This window comes from Austrofundulus limnaeus, unplaced genomic scaffold (assembly GCF_001266775.1).
Source record: "Austrofundulus limnaeus strain Quisiro unplaced genomic scaffold, Austrofundulus_limnaeus-1.0 Scaffold536, whole genome shotgun sequence".
Taxonomy (NCBI): Eukaryota; Metazoa; Chordata; class Actinopteri; order Cyprinodontiformes; family Rivulidae; genus Austrofundulus; species Austrofundulus limnaeus.
Genome location: NW_013952938.1, coordinates 246502 through 251440, shown reverse-complemented (window position 1 = coordinate 251440; position 4939 = coordinate 246502). Strand labels below are relative to the sequence as shown.

The 4939-nt window shown below is 42.3% G+C and overlaps 1 protein-coding gene and 1 long non-coding RNA gene across 2 annotated transcripts in view; both read left to right on the top strand.

Moving 5' to 3' along the window:
* Positions 1-39: 39 nt before the first annotated feature.
* LOC106530587 (uncharacterized) lies at positions 40-2315 on the top strand. The gene is made up of 2 exons (XR_001311810.1): positions 40-814; positions 1561-2315. It is a non-coding gene; the product is annotated as an uncharacterized LOC106530587 (long non-coding RNA).
* A 736-nt stretch (positions 2316-3051) lies between these two features.
* LOC106530585 (protein sprouty homolog 3) overlaps positions 3052-4939 on the top strand; it is a 24512-nt gene continuing 22624 nt past the window's right edge. The window contains exons 1-2 of the mRNA XM_014026233.1: positions 3052-3430; positions 3639-4367. The gene's annotated coding sequence lies outside the window, so the exon portion shown is untranslated. The remainder of the gene's footprint in view (positions 3431-3638; positions 4368-4939) is intronic.

Below are 4939 nucleotides of genomic sequence, written 5' to 3'. Positions count from 1 at the left end.
GTCTGAAAACAAGATCAAAAAGACTTTTTGGCTGATATAAGGTTTTAAAACGTGGTAAGATGGACAGTTTTTGCAGTGCACATCCTGAGTTTTTGTGATTTGAAAGATTCTTGTTGGTCTGCATTAAATTCAACAGACAAATAAATAGTCTGTGATGGTTAACRCTGGCTCCGCCCACCTCACGCCACCTAATTGTTGCTGATGTTTGGGTGTAGAGAGCAGCAGAGCCACGGAGCCATTAAGTGAGCAGGCAGGGCCTGATTGGCTCCGGACCATCCCCCTGAAATAGCAGGATTGGCTGCCGGCCAAGCGCCCATTTCCTGTGCGTCTGAGAGGAGCTGCAGCCACCGGGGCTCAAATGCATTTCCTGACTGAGGATAAAAGTTTTATTAATGACCAGGAGTGCATCAGCAGCAAGGCCTGCTCCACRAACTCATTCGCTCATTCATGAGCTCATCAAGAGGAGAGGAGAGGAGCAGGGAGTGGATCAGAGTCCAGCTTTAAGAAAACAAACCAGAACTCTTCTGCTCTTTGTTCTGTTGGGTTCAATGAGACTTTCCAGGTTTATAAGTTCTGATCCAGGACTCTGAGGTCCTGCAGGGATCAGGTTCCAGCAGCAGGAAGCTGAGCTCAGCCACAGGAAAACCTGAATGGAAAGCTTGAAACGCACAGAGGAGATAATCACATCAGGAAGATGAAAGATGAGAGCTGTCAACACTTCCTGTCAGGGCGGGGCCAACAGGAAGACATCCTGTCCGTCACTGAGCTGGAGCTAAGACCTGAGCCTGAACCTGAACCTGGACCTGATGTTCTGGTCTGTGTGTTAATGGTTTACTTTGGTTCTAGTCTGGTTTCCTGTCTTGTACCTCCTCCTGCCTGTCTTTGCTCCAGCCCCGCCCAYTCTCACCTGTTCCTCATSTTTGTCTCCCAGGTGTTTCTTGTTTCTAGTTTCCCTTGATATTCTGTTCTTTGYCCTCAGTCTGTGTCAGAGTCTCTTGTTTATGGATATCCAGTATAAAAAAGGAAGATGTTTTTTTAAAAAACAAAAGAAAGTAGAAGAGAAGAAACAGTAATATCAGGACTAAGGTTTGGACACACTGGGTTAAACATGCAGCACATTGTTTAAAATAGGAAAAAATTATACAGAAAACTGTGAATTTTGTGATTTGGAAGAAACTGTAAAACACGTTATGATACACTGTAAAAAATACAATAAAGAGGCATTTTATACGAAATCTGGAAAAAATTAAAMTAAGTTACAGACTATCAGAAGTGCTACAGAAATGATTCACATTTATAACCCAGTTTTTATGAAGTGCTAACKWMTTTGGAAGGATATAAATTAATTAGTCAGTTAAAGAATTATTAGTTTTTTAAGTAAAGAATCTGATCCACACTCATAACCAGTTGGTGGCGACAATACACCATTAAGTTGATTGTCAACCGCCAATAAATAACAGAAGAAGAAGAAGAAGAAGAAGAGTCTCTTGTTTGCCACCTCACCAGTCTTTGTTTTTGTAATTTAACCTTTTTTCAACTCTTTTTGCCGCCCTCACTCAGTCCTGCATCTGGGTTCAAAACACCTGAGTCTGGACCTGAGCCTGGACCTGGACCTGGACCTGGACCTGATCCATTCTGGGAGGACTCCACAGTGCAACCAGACCAGCTGAGAGACTGCAGAGTGTCCTGCGTCCTCTCAGTAGGACATGAAGCCCCTCCCAGAGTCCAGGGTCCACCCTCACCAGATGAACCTCCTCAGCTGGTTCCTCTGGATGTGGACCAGAGAACTGAACCGAGTCCAGATACCCTGCAGAGGAGACTCCTGTGGACATCCTGGGTCTGGGATCTGGTCCTTTCCCTACATTTAATGTGTCGATCACATCGTGYCACAACACTGTTGATGTTTGACGTCTGACTTCCTGTCCAGCTGTGGTTCTGGTCACATGACGCATGCAGCAAACACACAACGACACTAAGCATGAACACACACTCACACACACACGTGCAGAGTGAAGCGCCGGCAGAAATAAATGACTTTGTCAGCTGGGATCTGTTAATCAGGCCGTTTGTCATTGATCCCTGCCTGACCCAGAACATCTCTGCTCACTTTGTTCACTGTGTGTCGTTTTTATTGTTGTGTTTCATCACCAGASACTGCGACAACATGTTACACTTCTACACAACTTTCACTGAGGTACAGATAGAAATATCAGACGGGTGAGAATCTAAACGTTTCTGCAGATTTCTCTTCTGAATCCAGAAAGTTTGTTGTTTTAAAATCGACACAATAAAAGTGTGAAAAGTGTCGTTAGGAAGACGTTGTTGTTCTCGTGAAACAAACCTTCGCTGGTTTCTTTCAGATAATCTCATCGTGTCCATCTTCTCCCCTCCTCAGTGTCTCTATCAGCAGTTTGTTTCATCGCAGATCCTTTCCTCAACAGGAAACAGAGCTCCCCTCAAGCCCATTAGGGACCAGTGTCCAGTTACACTGGTGTGTGTGTGTGTGTGTGTGTGTTTGTGTGTGTGTGTGTGTAGTATTGTTCTGCAGCCTGAATCTTGCTGAGTAAGGACACAGACCATAAGAAGACAAGAACAGACCGACGTGGATCCTCACACGACAGAGACACACTTTGAATTACAGCCAGGCAGCGTTTWCAGCCTCATCAGTGATGATGTCATCGTCTGAACAAATTTATCATCTTTTTAAGTTTTATTTCTAACTTCATTGTTGAACTAAAAAGTGTTTTAATCAAATTATGTTTCTATCATGTAGGAAAATAACGTCACGGCGTCTCCTCGTGTGTGTGAACCTGTTTTTTATATTTCTGCAGCTTCACTCCTCCACATGTCTGTCTCTCAAGTCCAGGGATGGTAAAGGGTGGCCTGCGGGCCACATCCAGCCCAGAGGAAACCTCCATGAGGAACCAATTAGGACCTCCCCTGCAATTAAAAAATAATTCAAACAACTCTTAGATTAATTTTTAAAATTACAGAAGTGTCTCAGTGGAACGGAAGAGGATTAGGACCACTGAAAAAATAAAAAGAGGAATTCTGACTTTAATCTCAGAATTATGAGATTAAAGTCAGAATTACTTTTTTTATTTTTTCAGTGGCCCTAACCCTCTTACAGTGGCTCTGACTTTATTGTAATGATAAAGTTTGACACTAGATGGCGCCTCCGACGCCGACGCCACGTCGTGCACACGTCTTTCCTACCAGCGAGGAAGAGATGTTCAAATATGTTTCAGCTGAAATGTCAGGTAAATGATCTGCTCAGAGAATCAAACGTGTGTTCAGTCAGTTCAGAGGTGCTGTCTGCCATGAAGAGTTTAATATACGTCACTCCAACACGCTGCACAAAGCTAAATATGACAAGTTTACCCAACAAGAACAGGAACCACAGAGAGTCTGACGTCAAACTTCAGCTAAAGTAAGTGTTTATTTTTTGTTCACTTCAAACATTTTTTATTGATTTTCATTAAATTAAATGTAAAAATACTTTATCAATCTAAAAGACAAGTTAAAGAAAACATAAAATAAAATAAAAACAACTGTTTTATGTGTATTTGAGCATGAAATATAAGAAGTTTCTGCTGTATGTTGGTTTATTTAACACATATATACCTGCACATCTCCAGGCTCTCTTCCACCTGCTCCCTACCCTCACTACAGATGTTGTCTGCTGTTGGTGACGCCTCTTCTCTGCCGTTTATCTTTAATAAGACAGAAAGGTTATTCAGAAAAAAGAGCCCATCCTGTGTGTTTATGTGAGTTCTGCTCTGTCAGTGATGGAAGAGGGAGGAGTCAGAGGGAGGCTGGGAGGAGGAGGAGGAGGAGGAGGAAGGTGGAGTGAATGTGTGTGTGTGTTCAGCTCCCAGTCATTCATCTCTCACAGAGACAAGAGGAAACACCAGAGGACAGATTTAACTCAAGCTGATCAGTTCATCTCTACCTTTAAGAACTTCTTTAACTTCTTGATTTAAAACCTAAACTCAGCTGTTTGTGCTTCTGCCTGGAGATATTTCCAAGGATTCCAACACATCGTTCGCAGCTCAGACCTTGGCTGAGCTCAGAGCTGTCCGCTGCATCTTCAATAAAACAGACTGGTCGACTTGTTTTGGGAGGAACCCGGACAGGAAGCACCTGGGATCAGAGCGCTCCTGAAGAAGAGGAGGAACAGGAGGAGGAGGAGGAGGAGGAGGGGGTACCATCATCCTCCCAGCTCCTTCACCACCTCAGACACCAAAAACTTCTACAAGTTCACAGCTTTTAACAAATATAACCAAGTCTGATCAACCTGATCAGACCCTCAGAGGAAGAGCCAATCAGGACGCAGCGCCGCAGAATGGATCTCCCACCAATCAGAGGTGAGCGTGAATTCATCCCGTCGCCATCCAATCTGAGCATGAAATATTGATGATTTGCATGACCTTGATGGTGGACTTTGATTAGAATTTGTGACAAAGTGTTTAAAGTTTGTCATCAAAATAAAAGCTACAATCTGCRGAGTCAGCAGAAATTCATCTGTGGCTCCAAAGCGTTTACATTTAAAACAGTTTCCACTCAAAAAGCCWGTTTTGGTTCAGTTTGATCTGATCAGATATTCTATAAATATTTAAACAGAGAGGAAAATCAGACAGAAGTCATGGGATCAGAAGCTGCTCTGAGCCGTAGGACCATGTTTGAGAAAACTTTGATTGACATTCAGACATAAAACTCTGAAGAAAACAACTAATGTCTGAGTAAAAACATAAAGTAAAGTGGTTAAAATCTAACTAACATAATACAGCAAATCTGTTTGAAATCTGATGCAGCAACGCTAAAATAAAACCTAAATATTAGAATAAAATAAAAGTTTGTATAATGTCTCTCACAGATAAATAATCACAACTAAATAAAACATTTAGTAACTTATTAACAAAAAAATACAAGTCAAAGC